Here is a 20331-nt window from a genome sequence, read left to right on the forward strand (position 1 = left end):
AAAATTGGAACATTTGAATAAGTATTAAAGATTTTATTTTATATTTATCTTAGGTGAAAGATTAATTCACATGGCCTTAACTAGCTTAAAATTAATATGTGTTAGCATATTATATTAGGCCTTAACATGTTTTTCAACATAGTTGAATTTGAAAGTAATTGGAGGTGTTTTGAAAATTAGTAATTATTAATTAATTTAATTAATTAATTGGCCCCGAGTGCACTATTCACTCTATTTGAATTCCGACTTGATATTCTTGATCTACATGCCATATAGTTTCACATATATTTGATTTAGAATATTCGGTGAGGTTTTGAAACCTTTCATTTAATTAATTTCCTTGTTTAAGATTTAATTCTCATGGTGATATACAACTTGGAATTGAATTGTGGCGTGCTAGAAAATTAAGCTTTGGTGTGGTTGTTCACATATATTAAATTGGGATTAATTGCATGAGAATTGCAACCTTTATTTTATATTTAACTTTAGTGAAAGTTTAATTTACATAGGTGTAACTTGTAAGAAATAAGTTTGAAATGTGATATTACATTAGTCCTTGGCATGTTCTCTAAGATATGTTACATTAAGAGCATTTGGTTAAGTTTGAAAAATCTAGAGATTTAAATTAAAAGAATTAATTAAAATCTATTTCGTGGTCCCATTAGCTTAATTAAGGTTTTAACTTGATATTTGTATTGGCCATGACTTGTTTACTAGTATATATTAATTTGGGACTATTAGAAGTTGTTTTAGAACCTTGGTAATTAAATTAGCATGATTTAATTAAAGTTCTACTTTGTTGTTCCAACAACCTAATTGAGTTTTAGAATGGATATAGGTGATGACCATGCCATGTCCTTTAACATGTATTAAATTGAGGTTATTTGGAATTGAATCGGAATCTAGAGAATTTAATTGTGTTTATCTATTTAAATTTTATCAATTTGCTCCATGATCTAGTTGTGTTTTAGAAGTGGTTTTTATATTCAAATCATGGACTTAGACTTGTTGTATATTCATTTGGTTATGTTTTGAACATTGGATAACATAGTTGCTATGTTTGTATTCGTGATAATATGTTTTCCTTATTGAATATATTGTTGCCTTGTGTAATGATTTGCACACTTCGTGTTTAACATCTTACATGCATAGCGTGTAACAAATCGCACATTGAAGATTCGACATTCATCATATCATATTAGTTGTGGATTTAGAGCATGTATTGTATAGGTTTCCAAATTTGGTTGTGCTTAGTAGATAGTTGATTATCTTGCATATTCCTGTTGATATATGCGTTGCTGCACAACTTGTTGATTTTGAAAACTTGGGGATGTCGTTGTTTGACTATAGCTAGGACGTGGTTCTAGTACGGGGGATAGTCCCTCTATATGGTTTAGTGCGCACATAGGGAGGTTACCCATGGGCTAATAACCCTAAAGTAACTATGTTGTCGGTCTGATCCGGCGTGACGTCCGAGTATCCACTTTGTTTGATTTCGCATTTCATTTTCAAGTTGATAACTAGATGATGTTGTAACTTGTTGTTTCTTATTTGTCGTTCCATTTTAGGTTACATGATGTTAACTGTGCGAAATTGTGCTTTATGCTTTGTATTGGAAGTTCCAATGTTGGTTAAATTGCATCGATATTGAAAATCGTGTTTTGACGTTCTAATAAAGCTTAGGATTGATCCTATTGATTCATTTAGAACATAGACGTTAGGTGGCATGAACCACTACTGTTATTTTGTGCTTTAGATTCTAAGTTGATGGCTTTGAGAACTTAAACCTTGTTGCATTGTATAACATGCTCTTTTGTTGTTGAATTGCATGGATAATGTGATTCTTGTTAACTTGTATTCAACTATACTTTTGTTATGTTGTATGGATTACTCTAGACCTAGTTCAATTGTATTGAAAATGCAATTCATGTTAATATATGCTCAAGCATTCTTCTTGTTGTGTTCTTTAGATTATCCCAACCATGATTCGTTTCATACACGTATGTATATCATGATTCTTGTTGCTTAGACTCTAAGGTAGCTTAGGATGCTCCCCAAGTCTCACTTGGACATAGACGTTAGGTGGCATGAGTCCCTTTAACATGTTTCACCTTAAGGTGATAAATTTGTAAAATGCTAGGTCGATGCATGCTCATCTCCTACGAGTAGCTTTATGTTACTCACCCCTACGATACTGGGGCATATTTCAGGTATGAAGACTTGGTTCGTGACGCCTAGCATTCCTTGGATGTCGTGTAGCTTTCAAGTTTCCATTTCATGCAAATGTTAGTATGAAATGTCATTTTGTAGACTTATATGTCAAAATATGTATATTTGATTCCATGTATGTAATGTGTACTTAAGTACACTCCTTTCAATGTATTTGATATGTATGAGATGAGACTGGAGGCCAATGACATGTATATTGTATTTTATGCAACTTTTTAATTTCATGAAATGTTATGAAAAACTTGAAAAATCGCAAGTCATTCCTTCACCACGGTTGCATCGGGTGTGGGAATTCCATTTTCATTCTTTTATAGGGTCTTATTAATCTTGTATGAAGTGTGGCCAAGGGCCAAATGGTCATTTGATCCCGTTTTGCATTTTTGGATTCCATGTTTTCCATTCCAAGTCCATTTTTGCCTTTTTGCCCGTTGGGGGGTCGGATTTTGCATCGGCTATATTTTTAAGCCATGGACCATTGTAGCACGTCTAAATAGGTAAGTTATGTTTGCGTGTATAGTCGTTGCCGGGCAAAACCTCATCGTTTGTGTTTTGAGCCTCTTGTGAATTCATTTCGCATTTTTTTTGCATATTCTGATCTAGGGGTATTATGGACCTTTCACCTCAGTTTTTTTTTTTCTTTCAACATGGTCGCTTAGAAAACGTGATTTTAGGGGGGGTTTCTTTTTTGTGTTTTTCCAGAAAAGGTCGTCTTGGTACCGGAAATCCCTCATGAAGTTTCAACTTCCAGTTTTCATTTAGCAGCTTTATGACCCTCTTGTTCAGTTCTGATCTAGGGGCATTTTGGGGATTTCACAGTGAGTTTTTTTCGATTCCGTCAGCGCTGTCGGGTATAAAACTCGATTTTTGGGGGGGTTTCTTCTTCGTGTTTTTCCAGAAAAACTCGTCTTAACCTCCGTTTCAAGCCTCAGTTCTGGGCAGATAAAAAAAAATGTAGCAGCAGCCAAGGGCTGCCACCAGCCACGTCTTTGGGCGCCGGCATGCATGCCGGTGGGCTCGCGCATGGGCGCCGTGTGCGCCATGGCCCCTCGTCGGGCCGCCGCGATATCAATTCTTCTTTTGGGCTTTTCTCCTTCGTCCGGACTCCGATTTAAGTGAATTTTTTTTTGAACTTGACTAATTTTTCACTGTCTTTCCAACGGTGTGCTTGGTTGTACCCGGTTCTTCCTAGATAATTACCAGTTTACCCTTTTTGCTTTAAGTGCTCGTTTTTCTTTGTCATGCCATTTCTCCTTTGTTTGGACTCCGAATCATGCGATTCTTGAGTCCATCTTGATTAGTTTTTCGTTATCCTTCCAGCGGTGTGCTCGGTGGCACCCGAATCTATAATTTTTAGAAATGACTATTTTGCCCCTGGGGGCTTATTTGTCATATTTTCGATCTTTTGCTTCCGCATCAGTTCTTGTTGAATTCCACGACCTCATAGAAGGTCACTTTGACTTCTTAGAGTCTTGTTTTCTGTTTTTACTTCCGCATTCGGATCCGTTATCGAATCATCCTTACGGTTCATCACAGGACACGCTGGCCTAAAAACCAGAGTTGTCACAGTTCCAGTCTCATTTGCTCAATTTCCTCTGCTAGTCTTGGATAACTACTTACTAGAGAGAGCAATTCATGTCAATAACGCAAGAACTCATTCTTTGAGTTTTGCATACCAAACCTGGTCAAAACTTTATCAATGTAGGATTATTAAGAGAAGTCTATTTTCCTTTTAACCTGATCTTGCAAAAGCTTGATTCTAGGAATATAGCGTACATTTTGAAAATCCACCATTTCAAAATAATTGAACAACTACTTCTTTAATGATGACAAAGCTTCCACGTCATTATAAATGAGTAGGATAACAACAATATATAGAATTAGAAAAATAATGACATTACCCTGTATATATATGGTTCATTCACTAAGAAATCTTCTAGTATCCTTTTGTAGATTATATTGCCTTCCATAGGTATCACCCTACTAAAAAGTTCTACAAGATCCCAGATTTTATTAGAATACATAGATTCCAACTCTGATTTCATAGCAACTTGCCAAAATGATCTGTATCCATATCAGTTCACGCTTTCGTGTAGCTTACTGGGTCCAACTCATGTTTAATAGGGATGTCCATAAAGGTCTCACCTAAAAACATGATTCTGTCAGATTAGATGATAATCCTCCCACTATAATAATGTACCGATGTAGGAATTTATGTACTAGATGATGCTGATGCACCAATAGAGAATTCATATATAATTCTTAATCTCTATAATAAGTGTGTTCATATGTGGTACATCTGGTACTCATACCATATTCTCTAGCATTATGCTACTAGGTAAGTGATTCATAATATGATCCTCCTATAGATAAACAGTGAGTGTAAACAATCAACTTTTATTATTGAGATCATAAAATAATCCATCCTAGTGCCTTTAGAGTAGCTATCAAATCTATCATGCGTACGAATTGTTTCCAACTTACTTGTCCATATCAAGCACACATGTGCAAGTCTACCCCATATGTGCATGTGATTCAAACTAAGATTTAGTAAAAAACACAGCTCAAATGGTATCCTTGAGACAGACTAAGATGGAATGCAGTTCATAATGCGCATCGATATCATTAACGCTAAACTCTTAAATGAAAGAGATAATGTAGCTTAAATGATCATAGATCTAACCATGTTAAGCGGAATTCTATTATTCCTATTTGACACCTAAATCTATTTAGCATCAATTGCGGAAAACTGGTACACAACACCCTCATTGACCATATAGTCTTTGCACTATCCCAAGAAATACTCATATCCACGATCAGATCGAACTATTTTGATAAGTTTACCTAATCTGTGCTCCATATCAGTCTTGTTACTTTTGGAATATACCAAAAGTTTAAGGCTTGTGTCGCATTAGGTAAATTTATCCAAAACGTGAGTAATCTTGCTTGGATGTTCATAAGACCACACGTGTCAGTGTGTACCGACTCCAATTGTTCTTTATGTCTATTTCATTTGGTTGATTTAAGCCCTTAAGGTTATCTATCATTCAATACAGGATTCACAAGTTGATTTAGGCTCCCCTGCCTCACTAGGTTATAAACCTTCTTTGACCAATCTTTGAATCTCATTTTGATTGATTACAACCCAAAAATAGACACTAAAAATACAATGAGTCAGTAATAACAAATTTTCTCTTAACATTCAATCTAGAAAATGAAACATTAGTTTCTACATCCTGCAAATATTAACAGCTTGTGGTTATAATATATTAACCATCTTTTAATACACCGGAAGCAATCGCACATCTATTCAATTTTATAAAAGTAGTTTTACAAAATAACAACACAATTTTTATAAACCAAAAGTGAAATAAAAATGAGTTTGTAATGACCCGATTATTTCCTTCCTTTTCTTTTTCCTCAGAATTTCACGGATGAATTTTTTTCGTTGAAATTTCTTTTCTGAGTTCAGTTTCTCGTCGCTTAGTGTCGTCTCGAGTGCTCGAAAATGGTTTCTGAGACTCTTTCCTTTGGATTGACAACTTTCTTTGAGGACCAAGTCATTTCCACATTTTTCGTTTTTCGACACTATTCACTTTTCTTCCTTTTCCCTATTTTGTCCTTTTCCCTATTTTGTCTTTTCCCTGTTTGTCACTTTGTTGGCATAACCTCACTCCTTGTGTTTGGAGTTGGTTTTTGACTTCACATATCTTCATGCTAAGTGGTTTCCACGAAATACGTATCTTTACTTTTGCAGAAAAAGTACTTTGGTTGCTCTCGGTGTCCATAGGGGCATGGATGCACAGTTTTTTAGAATCTTTTTCTTTTCTTGGGGTGTTTTTCATAAGTATCTTTTGAAGATATTTTATTTCAGAGGTTTTTAAGAAAATATTTTTGGAAGATATTTTCATTTTGGGGCATTAGTGTAGTTTTCACTTTTTGGAGGGGCCATTGTGCAATTAACGAAAGTTTTTGCAAAAATACTTCGTCTGGAGCCTGGATCCTCGTACAGGATTTATTTTTACATTTCGTCGAGTCGTGTACTCTTAGAATTTCGTTCTGGTTGCTTTTCTTCAGTTTCAGGGTTTTTGGCCCCGGTTGCCGCCGAACTTGTTTGGGCATATTTTTTTGCTCAGGACTCGGTTTTTGATGTTGTTTCTTCCGTTATTCATATTTTTTCATTTTGAATCTTTTTTGTTCACAGAGTTTTGTCATTTGAGCGCGTTTGCTCAAAAATCCACTTTTCCGGACCTGGCGGGACCCTTTCGGGGCACTTTTTGAGATTTTCCATAAATAGGGGGTCTTAAGTCAAAAAGTCAGATTTCCATCATCTTCTTCACCCACTTGGTCGGCAGCCATGGGAGCCTAAGGGGCTGCCTTCATTCTTTCTTCTCCTCCACTTGATTTCCTTAGTGGAAACTCTTCGGCCTTAACATTTATCATTCCCCTCAACATGCTCTATCTTTCCCCCTTATTAGAATTCATTTTTGACCGTTTCTTGAGTTCAGGTTTGAAGTCAAGTTGTGATTTTGATGGGGCTTCTTAGGGATTCATGTAGATCGTGTTGTCCCCGACAAAACCTAGGAGTTTCGTCGGATTCAGAGCGGTTTCATTTCAGTGGGCTTTTGAGATTTTCATCTCAAATTGAGGTAGGGGATGTCTTAGGTTTATATTATTGTTGTATTGATTTTATTATAAGCATATACAACTTGTGAGCATGCCTTGTTCAAGTTTTTAGAATTTAATTTATTTATTTTCTTTGTTTAGGATTTAATGCTAATGATGGTATATAGTTTAGAATTAAATTGTGGCATGCTAGTAAATTAGGCCTCGGTGAGTTATGTAACATATATTAAATTTGGGACATTTGAATAAGAATTGCAAAATTTAATTAATATTTATCTTTTTTGAAAGATTAAATTACACAGTGAAACAAGCATGAAATCAACTTGTATTGTAATATTAAAGTAGGCCTTGGTGAGTTCTTTAACATATGTTAAATTGAGGATTTTGGACATGTTTGAAAGTCTAGAGAAAAATTAATTGATTAGCTTAATTAATTTTGTTTTAAGTGTGTTAGTCACTTAAATTGATATTGGATGTAATAGGTTGATAATTCCTTGAAATGTTGTCTGTTTAATTACCTTGTGAGCATGCTACTAACTTGTTGTAGAATTAGTACTTGTAGCCTCTAAAGATGGTAATTTGACTTAGCATGATAGGTGATATTATTGTCTTGAATAGCTCGTTTAAATATGTCTTGTGTAGGTATATAGCTTGTTAGAATATTACAATTGCTTACCTTGAGAGCTTGTTACTAAATTGTAGCTTATTTAGTACTTGTGGTTTAGGATGGTAATGTGGTTTAATTGTTATAAAATATTCTTGCTTTATGTATAAATTGCATAATGGAGACCTGACACGTCATATGCAATCTAGACTTGAATTATAGGACATGATTTGTGTAGATTCAACCTTACTTGTGCATGTAAATTGATTCCTAGACATTATTTGAAATGTATAAGTTTGGTTTAACTTATTGATTTTGCATAAGTTTTGAACTTATTGTTTTTGGAGGCTTGTAAGGATCATGTTCACGTGATGGCTAGGGTTTGGCCTTAGTACGGATTCATGAGTTTCCTAAGCCATATGAAGTGCGCAGTAGGTAGTACCTCATGGGTTGTAATTACCTGGAATAAATTATATACGTGCGCACTAGGTAGTACTTTACGGGCTAGTAACCCGGAATAACTCGATTGGTCTGCAGCTAAGGATCCTAGTCTTTCCATTTTTTGATTTCGCATTTAATTTCAAGTTGTTAATCATGGATTACTTGTAACTTGAGAATTAATGCTTGCTTTGGATATTTGAATCTTATTTAGTACACTTGATACTGTATACTTGTTTTGTACATTTAGATCTCATTTAGTGTACTTGAACTTGTATGCTTGCTCTGTGAGTTTAGATTTCATTTAGTATGCTTGTGCCCTATATACTTGTTTTAGGCGTATCTCTCTTAGCTTAGTATACTTGTGTCAGAATACTTAATATACGAGATTTTCATATAAAATGCATACTTGTATAAATATGCTTAGACATTGCATGACTTGTCTTAATGTGATTGAGTATACTTGGAAATGTATGCTTGTATGTTATATAATATGTTTAACATTCTTTAGTATACTTGAGCATGTATACTTGTATGCCGTTGTTTACTTTAAATTGCATGAGTAGCTTAGGATGATCCCTGAGTCTCACTTGACATAGACATTAGGTGGCATGAGCCCCTTTGACAAGTTTCACCTTAAGGTGATATAATTGTAAAATGCTAGGTCGATGTATGCTCATCTCCTACGAGTAGATTTATGTTACTCACCCACGTAGTGGGGACATTTTTTAGGTACAGGGACCTTGATTTGGGATGCACACTACGCCATGGAAGTTCGTAGACTTAAAGTATCATTTTTATGAAAATGTTGGCATGAAATCCTATTTGTAGCTTTGTATGTCAAAACTTATATTTTTGTTTTAAATATGTAAAGTGTATATAAACACACTCTCTTCTATATGTTTGATATGTATGACAAGAGGCCAAGGGCCAAGCATGTTTATATTTGCACTCGTACTTATTTGGTGCCAGGTTTTGTTTAAAAATGTAATTTTTATCAACTTGAAGGTTTGGCATGTAAAATCTTGTAAATGAAATGTAATGAGGCCGTATACCATTGTAACATGTTTAAAATGTCATACTACACTTACATGTATGTTCGCATTATCACACATTAGCATATAATGTAAATTGATCATGCCATGGGGAATGCAAATGAGACTTAAAGTCTCTTTTTCAGTTTTGATGCATAGCAGGTTCATTCTTCACATTTTCGACCTGTTTCGGTCAACCGGTGGCTTATTTCGGTCGACCGATGCTCTTTTGGTTTTAGTTGCACAGTAAAAAGTCCAATTCCAGCAGCCCTTCGAGGAGTTTCGGTGGACCAAAACTCCAATTCGATTGACCGATGGCCCAAGTCGGTCTACCGAACAAGCCTTGCCTCAAAATTTAGACTTCAGAAATGTTTCTGTGAGTTTTGGTCGACCAAAACTCTATTTTGGTCAACCGAAATAGCCCATTTTCAGCTGCTTTGTTGATTTTGTTTGGTTGTTGCCCTTCAAGCTTGTACCAATTGATCTACTTCCACTTGACCTTGTTAATCTTGCTTGAGCCATTTAATGGTGTACATTGTCTAGTTTGAACTAGATCTTGCTCCTTTGGTTGTCATTGGTGTCATAGGGTACCAACTGACCTTTTCATTCTATCTTTCACTTTCGGTTCTTCCTTTGGGTTCCATAACCTCATGGAAGGTCATCTTAGGGTCTTAGAGGTGTGTTATGCCTTGAGAGACCATTGTCTTGTTCCTTTTGCTTCCGCATCTGGATCTATTATCGGGCCAATCTTTGGTTCATCATTGACGCACCAAGGTTGAAAAACTCGGGTCGTTACAAGGGGTATCAGAGCTCCTAGGTTCGAAAACCTTAGGACGACGGGTTTTGGGTGCATATCATGCTTATGTTGCCATGCTCTATGTGTTTAGTTACTTCTGGATAACATGTTGAATGTTATCACATGTTTACGTGCTTATGTGGACGTATGTTTAGAAGTTTACTTTAACTGTCTCAGCATGATATATATGGTTGTCGGTCTAATATATTGTATTTGCTAGTCTGTCTTAGTACATTGTATATACTTATAGGTTTTAGCATGTTGTATGTGCTTATTTACCTTAGCATACTGTATATGCTTGTCGGCTTTAGTGCATTGTATGTGTTTGTCTGTTTTAGCTAGCTTGTCGGCTTTAGTGCATTGTATGTGTTTATCTGTTTTAGCTGGTTGATTTACGCTTGTCTGCTTAGCATAAGGGTTATGCTTGTTTGCTTTGGTGTATTGTATGTGCTTATTTTCTTAGCATGATTGTATGATGCATACATTGACATGCCTTATGTAATCCCTTACTACTTGTTTAAGTATATAATCCATTACTGTGTTACATGTTAACTGCTTACTTTTATGTCTTGTTTAGGCATTGTGGGTTGTTCCAGCTTAGTTGGTTGAGATTGATGCTAGGGCATTATCTCTTGGGGTTTTATGGTGACCTTGATGTGGTGACGTCATTGGTATCTTGTTTCTAGCGTCATGGGACGACAGGTCGGACTGACTCGAGTCCTTCCTTGGGGATTGGGAGGTTTATTTTCTTGAGCCTCAACGGCGGGGTTCTTGTGTCTTTTCTTCTTAGAGTAATGGTTAGGGATTTGATAGGTGCATTGACCTGGGATTCTTCTTGTCTTGCCTTAGACAGCTCTTACGAGCTTAGGTTGGGGTGTGAGTGTTTTTGTGTAATTAATTGCATTGGTGCAATCAATTACTCTCCCTCGTCATTGGAGTCTTGGGGTTATGTTTAGGGTTCCAATAGGATCCTATAGAGTTCCTATCGAACTCATCGGTGTCTTGAGTTGAGTTCTCTTGTTGGTGTCTCATAATGGTTAGTATTGGGGTTACCCATTACCTCGTTGTTTGTTTTGTGTAGCGTGAGGATTCTACCTTGTGTTTAAGCCAGTCTTGGGAAAGACTTGTAGACTTTTGTTTCAGGGACCTTAGTCTTCATTCTGGGAGATAATTCACTTCCTTGTGGTGAGGGATTGGACTTATCTAGGTTTTTGGGATTCACTTTCAGTGAGTTTGTCCTTCTGAGAGGCATTTCATCCCTTCTTGCTTTTGATTTTGTGGGATTGTTATTTACATAGTCATTCTTACATGTTTATATGCCTTGTTGTTTTGACCATGCCCTAGAAACATGTCAGGGGATGTGACTATTTGATGGTTATGTGCTGGTATAGATGATGTGTTTTCCATTTGCTATATCTGCTTGTCATGCTAGCGTCATAGGTGATGTGTAGCGTGTCTTTGATGCATGACCCCTGTGTGATATGTAGCATATTTGATTGCCCTGGTACACTATGTGTTTAGTTGTTTGGTGCGTAGATTTTTAGTTACGTTTAGTATACTTGTACCTAGTATGCATGCGCGTTGTATATTTCAGTTCATTTTGATTTTAGTATACTTGAGCCTGTATACTTGTATACCATGGATTTATTACTGCTTAGTATACTTATGAGTGTATTCTTATACCTATACATATATTGCGTTTTCATTTTTGACATTTCTTAGTATACTTGTGAATGTATACTTGCAAATGTATATATATATATTTCATGACTAATTGCTTTATTAGTTCATTTCTTTTATCATTCTATACTGTGCTTGGGGTTGTATGACCTTAGTTATCAGGATTGTGTGTGAGCTTGATCCGATGTTTTGATTCCTAGGCGTAACCTTATAGTAGGTCAGCTTTAGGATGACGTGGAGGATTATGGGTGCATTGTCTTGTTAGGAGTCGTTGTGACTAGGGTGGAGGTGATGCCATTTGATTTTGTAAAGTCCGATCCATTGGCTTGAGGGTATAGACTTGTCAGGCTTTGGATTCGTGACTGGTGTGGTTAATAATAAAGTTTTGAGACTTGGGATTGTCAGTTTTCTAGTATTAAGGATTTAAGGCCTTAAGCGTAGCTGTGTCTATGACATTGTTGTCAGAGTTTTGGGATTGGCCAGAATGGTCCGGCTGGACATCTTTGGACCATATCTCAACTCTCACAAAATGCTTGGTTTCCGTGGTGCTTTTGGTAATGATTGTTTGACATTGATGTCATTTGTATCGATCGGTTTCACGGGTAAGCTTGTTGGGGGCAGGTGACGAATTAGGGCTTTTATACTATCATGCTACCGTACAAGTTGTGTGTGGTGGGCGAGTGCTAGTTGCCGTCGATGCTACCTTGCATTACCTAGTTAGTAATGTGAATGTGGGCGGACACTTGTGGCTGTCGATGCTACCGCACCTTGGGTACGTTGTCGACGGGTTCTAGTCGTTATTCGTGCTGCCATGTTGCTTTTGGTTGTGTCCCTTGTTTCGACGTGTGGGTGCCTTGGTCTCTTTTGGGTGGTTGACATTGGGTTGGTATGTCAATTTGTTAGAGAGGTGTCTCACGGTTCGTGGTTTCGTGTCCCTTCGTTGATCTTGAGACCTTTGGAGTTGTCCTTGGGTACTTTATGATCTATTCCTTGGTGTGACTTTATGCACGGTCCTTCTTCGATTCTTCTGGGAATGTTCCTGATTTCAGAAATGAAATCTCTTTAAGGAGGGTAGGTTGTAATGACCCGGTCATTTCCTTCCTTTTCTTTTTCCTCAGAATTTCACGGATGAATTTTTTTCGTTGAAATTTCTTTTCTGAGTTCAGTTTCTCGTCTCTTAGTGTCGTCTCGAGTGCTCGAAAATGGTTTATGAGACTCTTTCCTTTGGATTGACAACTTCCTTTGAGGACCGAGTCATTTCCACATTTTTTGTTTTTCGACATTATTCACTTTTCGTCATTTTCCCTATTTTATCCTTTTCCCTATTTTGTCTTTTCCCCGTTTGTCACTTTGTTGGCATAACCTCACTCCTTGTGTTCAGAGTTGGTTTTTGACTTCACGTATCTTCATCCTAAGTGGTTTCCACGAAATACGTATCTTTAGTTTTGCAGAAAAGTACTTTGGTTGCTCCCGATGTCCATAGGGGCATGGATGCATAGTTTTTCAGAATCTTTTTCTTTTCTTGGGGTGTTTTTCATAAATAGCTTTTGAAGATATTTTATTTAAGGGGTTTTTAAGAAAATATTTTTGGAAGATATTTTCATTCTGGGGCATTACTATAGTTTTCACTTTTTGGAGGGGCCATTGTGTAATTAACGAAAGTCTTTGCAAAAATACCTCGTCTGGAGCCTAGATCCTCGTACGGGATTCATTTTCACATTTCATCGAGTTGTGTACCCTTATAATTTCGTTATGGTTGTTTTTATCCAGTTTCAGGGTTTCTGGCTCCGGTTGTCGCCGAACTTGTTCGAGGCATATCTTTATGCTCGGGACTCAGTTTTTGATGCCGTTTATTCCGTTGTTCATATTTTCTCATTTTGAATATTTTTCATTCATAGAGTTTGTCATTTGAGTGCGTTTTCTCAAAAATCCATTTTTTTGGACCAGGCGGGACCCTTTCGGGGCAGTTTTTGAGATTTTCTATAAATAGGGGGTCTTAAGTCAAAAAGTCAGATTTCCATCATCTTCTTCACCCTCTTGGCCGGCAGCCAAGGGAGCCCAAGGGGCTGCCTTCATTCTTTCTTCTCCTCCACTTGATTTCCTTAGTGGAAACTCTTCGGCCTTAACATATATCGTTCCTCTCGACATGCTCTACCTTTCCCCCTTATTAGAATTCATTTCTGACCTTTTCTTGAGTTCGGGTTTGAAGTCAAGTTGTGATTTTGATGGGCTTCTTGGGGATTCATGTAGATCGTGTTGTCCCCGACAAAACCTAGGAGTTTTGTCGGATTCGGAGCGGTTTCATTTCGGTGGGCTTTTGAGATTTTCATCCCAAATTGAGGTAAGGGATGTCTTAGGTTTATATTATTGTTATATTGATTGTATTATAAGCATATATAACTTGTGAGCATGCCTTGTTCAAGTTTTTAGAATTTAATTTATTTATTTTCTTTGTTTAGGATTTAATTCTAATGATGGTATATAGTTTAGAATTAAATTGTGGCATGCTAGTAAATTAGGCCTTGGTGAGTTGTATAACATATATTAAATTTGGGGCATTTGAATAAGAATTGCAAAATTTATTTAATATTTATCTTTTGTGAAAGATTAAATTACACAGTGAAACAAGCATGAAATCAACTTGTATTGTAATATTAATGTAGGCCTCGGTGATTTCTTTAACATATGTTAAATTGAGGATATTTGGACAGGTTTGAAAGTCTAGAGAAAAATTAATTAATTAGCTTAATTAAATTTTTTTTTTTTTTTAAGTGTGTTAGTCACTTAAATTGATATTGGATGTAATATGTTGATAATTCCTTGAAATGTAGTCCGTTTAATTACCTTGTGAGCATGCTACTAACTTATTGTAGAATTAGTACTTGTAGCCTTTAAAGATGGTAATTTGACTTAGCATGATAGGTGATATCATTGTCTTGAATAGCTCGTTTAAATATATCTTGTGTAGGTATATAGCTTGTTAGAATATTACAATTGCTTACCTTGAGAGCTTGTTACTAAATTGTAGCTTATTTAGTACTTGTGGCTTAGGATGGTAATGTGGTTCAATTGTTATAAAATATTCTTGCTTTGTGTATAAATTGCATAATGGAGACTTGACACGTCATATGCTATTTAGACTTGAATTCTAGGACATGGTTTATGTAGATTCAACCTTACTTGTGGATGTATATTGATTCCTAGACATTATTTGAAATGCATAAGTTTGGTTTAACTTATTGATTTTGCATAAGTTTTGAACTTATTATTTTTGGAGGCTTGTAAGGATCATGTTTATGTGATGGTTAGGGTCTGGCCCTAGTACGGATTCGTGAGTTTCCTAAGTCATATGAAGTGCGCAGTAGGTAGTACCTTGTGGGTCGTAATTACCCGGAATAACTTATACACGTGCGCACTAGGTAGTACCTTGCGGGCTAGTAACCCGGAATAACTTGATTGGTCTGCAGCCAAGGATCCTAGTCTTTCCATTATTTGATTTTGCATTTAATTTCAAGTTGTTAATCATGGATTACTTGTAGCTTGAGAATTAATACTTGCTTTGGATATTTGAATCTTATTTAGTATACTTGAAACTGTATACTTGTTTTGTGCATTTAGATCTCATTTAGTGTACTTGAACTTGTATGCTTGCTCTGTGAGTTTAGATTTCATTTAGTATGCTTGCGCCCTGTATACTTGTTTTAGGCGTATCTCTCTTAGCTTAGTATACTTGTGTTGGTATACTTGATTTACGAGATTTTCATATAAAATGCATACTTGTGTAAATATGCTTAGACATTGCATTACTTGTCTTAATGTGATTGAGTATACTTGGAAATGTATGCTTGTATGTTGTATAACATGTGTAACATTGTTTAGTATACTTGAACATGTATACTTGTATGCTGTTGTTCACTTTAAATTGCATGAGTAACTTAGGATGATCCCTGAGTCTCACTTGACATAGACGTTAGGTGGCATGAGCCCCTTTGACAAGTTTCACCTTAAGGTGATATAATTGTAAAATACTAGGTCGATGCATGCTCATCTCCTACGAGTAGCTTTATGTTACTCAACCACGTAGTGGGGACATTTTTCAGGTACATGGACTTTGATTTGGGATGCACATTACGCCATGGAAGTTCGTAGACTTGAAGTATCATTTTCATGAAAATGTTGGCATGAAATCCTATTTGTAGCTTTGTATGTCAAAACTTGTATTTTTGTTTTAAATATGTAAAGTGTACATAAGCACACTCTTTGCTATATATTTGATATGTATGACAAGAGGCCAAGGGCCAAGCATGTTTATATTTGCACTTGTACTCATTTGGTGCCAAGTTTTGTTTAAAAATGTAATTTTTATCAACTTGGAGGTTTGGCATGTAAAATCTTGTAAATGAAATGTAATGAGGCCGTAGACCATTGTAGCGTGTTTAAAATGTCATATTACACTTATGTGTATGTTCACATTATCACATATTAGCATATAATGTAAATTAATCATGCCATGGGGGATGCGAATGAGACTTAAAGTCTCTTTTTTCAGTTTTGGTGCATAGCAGGTTCATTCTTCACATTTTCGACCTGTTTCGGTCGACCGGTGGCTTGTTTCGGTCGACCGATGCTCTTTTGGTTTTAGTTGCACAGTAAAAAGTCCAATTCCAGCAGCCCTTCGAGGAGTTTCGGTCGACCGAAACTCTATTTCGGTCGACCGATGGCTCAAGTCGGTCTACCTAACCAGCCTTGCCTCAAAATTTAGACTTCAGAAATGTTTTTGTGAGTTTCGGTCGACCAAAACTCTATTTCAGTCTACCGAAATAGCCCATTTTCAGTTGCTTTGTTGATTTTGTTTGGTTGTTGCCCTTCAAGCTTGTACCAATTGATCTACTTCCACTTGACCTTGTTGATCTTGCTTGAGCCATTTAATGGCGTACATGGTCTAGTTTGAACTAGATCTTGCTCCTTTGGTTGTCATTGGTGCCATAGGGTACCAAGTGACTTTTTCATTCTATCTTTCGCTTTCGGTTCTTCCTTTGGATTCCATGACCTCATGGATGGTAATCTTAGGGTCTTAGAGATGTGTTTTGCCTTGAAAGGCTTTTGTCTTTTTCCTTTTGCTTCCGCATCTAGATCCATTATCGGGCCATTCTTCAGTTTATTACTAATGCACCAGGGTTGAAAAACCCGGGTCGTTATAGAGTTTGCGTCTAACATCTGTGCATAAAGATAGTTCTCTAATACTAATATCCTCATACTCTCTAATTTTAGATGTAATACTCCCACTGACTTAGTTACGACCTTGGCATCAGGTCAAAAGACAAATATATATCCATATCATCGAGGCTTCTAGATTCCTGAAATCCTTGCAACGAATTGCAAATATGTTTAGTGGCTCCAGAATCTATCCATCAGGAATTAATAGATATAACCATATAACATGGTTCAATGATTAAATATACATTTTCCCATGCCACGTCATTGCTTAGACAGTTTGTCCTTTAGTGTCTTAGTTAGTGGCAAAAGAAACAGTTTCCTTCGCCTTCAACATACACTGCCTTATTCCCTTTAACCTTTTAGATACCCATGTTTTGTGTTAGTCTAGTCTTATTATCGTCCTTCTCCTTTCATTTGCCTTTCCACTTGGGCCTAGAAGAAAATGGTATAGACTAGGTTAAATTAATAGGAACGCCCATACTTTTGATTATCCCTTCATTTGTTACCAATTCTATAAGAATATCAGCGAGTGTGAACTCAAACTGGTTCCTTATTTAGTTCACTCTAAAAGAGTCGAATGAGTTTGGTAACAAGGCAATAATTATGTTAACTTCAAACTTACCACCTAAGTTAGCCCTATTGACCTCCAGTTCAATTTTTAAATAATAAACATTCATTTTCCAAAATTCGGTCTTTTACTAGAGATCCTTAGGCTATCTTGATGTTATTTAAATTTGACATAGTACTTAGGCATATACTCTATCTAATCTCACCAAAATATCTCAATAACATTTAACATGATGCTTAAAGAAAATAAAATAATGTAAATGTTAGCTTTAGAGTGTATCTAAGATAAACTCTAGAATATTGCACCAAGTCATATCATTTGCCTTATTTCACTTATTAAAAGCATTAATGTTCTCTTGGGTATCTTAAAGTAAAAGGATTAGGAATAGGAGTAATAAATACTTTTGTACCCTTACGTTATGAATCAAATATCTAAGTTCCTTTTTCTAGTCCGTATAAATAAGGTCCAGTTACATTGAATATGTAAGCAAGCAGATAAAATGGATTAGACATAATTAATCTGAATATAAATGCATTCATACAATATGCAAGGTGAATTATTAATATTATCATACATATTTAAAATTAAAATGAGTTTGTTAACCACATAATATAATAAATCTCAATAGAATAAGAGATCATTATCATTATTGGTAAACAATCCCTTTTAATTAATGCGGGTCCCTCAACTTCGTAGCACAATAGATCACATAATCAATACGTCAATAACTTATCCTGATAGAGGAGTTCATTATTACTATTATTGAGATTCATTTGCTATTAGACGAGCACTTCCATTAAAATAGTACGTGGGTCCCTTAACCACTGCATGAAAAATCGGATAACCAATACGCCAATAACTTATTCGGTTGACAAAGTTCATTATTGCTATTGGCGGGCAAATCCCATCATTTCCATATTTCTTAAGACAATGCATTGTCTATTTATATGAAATGATTCCCAATTAGGTTTAGCCTTTCTAAAATCACCTAGTGTAGACCACTCCGTTGGGGAGCTAATACTCTTGATTTTAGATTGAGTGTATAACGTTATTAATGCTCCAACGAAAAATAAAACATTAAATATCTTGTCATTATATCTAGACTCTTTAAATCATGCGTAGGGTCTTATTTTTAAAGATCTAATTACAATGAACATTTAATATTTTTATTTTCATGAGATAACCATTCTTGTAATAAAGAAACTTCAAATCATGCGTGGGGCCTTATTTTTTAAGATCTAATTACAATGGTTATAATAACGAAGGCAATGGGGTAATGTATAAAAATTCCCGCTCCTACTCAATTTTTAATCATTCGTAATTAAGGTTTTTCATTTATTCATATCCATGATATAATGCATACAAAACGCCTTGATTTTAATCCAATTAAATTTAGAAAATAACTGGACTTTTAAATAATTCACTAATATTTAATTTGAGGCACACTTTAAAAACAATTTTCAAAAACAATTTTTCGTTTTCCATTAAGTGCCCTCTAATTAAGTAGTAATCAAATCCAATTAATTTTCATAATTCAATTAATATAAATCAAGTCATTTAGATAAAAATCATGGATCCAATGCATAAACAATAATAATTATCATTTAATTATTCCATGCATCACATACACAACTAAATGACAGATAAAACAAATAAATGGCCAATGGATTTAGCTTTTAACATTTAATTGCTCTAATAATTGAACGAAGGTCCTCCATCGGCTTGCAAACACTCGCAGGAGGCTAGTACGCGCCTGGAGAAGCAAAACGGTGCTTGGAACGCGCCTGGAAGGTCCTGTACGCGCTGCCATGCGCCCCTAAAGGGTCCTAACACGTGCCACGCGTTGCCACACGCGTGTGGGAGGATGCCAGCTCGTTCCACGCACTAGCACGTGCCAGTTGGTGTGGGTCTCACACGCTCTAAGGATTGGGTGCGCTGTGAGCTCACCTTTGGCCGCAAAGCACCTGATCTATTCCCCTCTGATGATAGATCATATAGCTGAAATTGCAGTTGCACCATATGATGGTGCACCGCGAAACGCTGGAACAACCATCCTCCTTTCCGGCACTGACCTTACCATCGGCGACACTCCGGTTGCCGATAATTCCAGAAAAAATAATAAAAAATTCCTAGAAAATTAAATTAAGCCTAAAAAATTCCAGAAAAATTCTAAAAAATTCTAGAAAAATTCTAGAAAATTCCTGAAGCCTAATTTAACCCTTTTGGACCTTCTTGAAGCTTCATAGCATCCTTTGATGAAGATTACATGGCTTTAAATAAATTTACAATTTGAAATACATTAGAAAAAATTAAATTAAATCATTGAACTTTCAAACGGCTAAATTAAAGCCTTAATTACATTCATCCAAAGATAAAATTACATTCAATGAACCTATAAGCTTCATCAATGGCCCAATCATACATCATAATTCATTCACAATTATACATACATGATTATGTATGAATATATATCAACATATTAAATCATACATCAACATACATCAATAAATATATATTTATGCATGTATAAATTGGATCCATGAATGATAATTTTGATAAAAACATGATCTCTATTACTGAATCAAACCATGCTCTGATACCATTGTTGGGAAACATGCAAGTTTAAAAACTCTTGGAGGGATTTACATACATAGATCTTGATTCATCACATAGAGACAAGTTTTATGCAAAAAAAAAATATATATAATGTATCATTCAATTAATAGATTGAATACTTACATCAAAGGTTTAAGTAAACCTTAGATTTATCCTCTAAAGTGAATGTTCTCACTTATTGTAGATCCCTTTACTAGATGCCATCTTCTTGGATCTCCATCTTCTTGGTACTAGTTTTGCCTTTAGGAAGCACTCATAAGCCTCCATGAATGACCTTGGAAAATTAGGCTTGTGGGAGCCTCCATTAGATGAGAAAGCAAACCCTAAAATCTAGAGAGAGAAAAAAATATATTCCCTTTTCTTTTCCAAAGTCTCTCCTAAAATATACATGAACCCATGTATATACAGGCAACATAAAAATAAGAATAGGAAACAATAAATCCTTCTCCATCTCTAATTCACATATCTCAAATCTAATAGGATTCTAATATCAAGTTGTGCTATGAGTGAGAATCCTATTGGGCCT

Source organism: Cornus florida, unplaced genomic scaffold (assembly GCF_030987335.1).
Source record: "Cornus florida cultivar Cherokee Brave unplaced genomic scaffold, ASM3098733v1 CherokeeBrave_3.0.0_Hap2_Chr03, whole genome shotgun sequence".
Lineage (NCBI taxonomy): Eukaryota > Viridiplantae > Streptophyta > Magnoliopsida > Cornales > Cornaceae > Cornus > Cornus florida.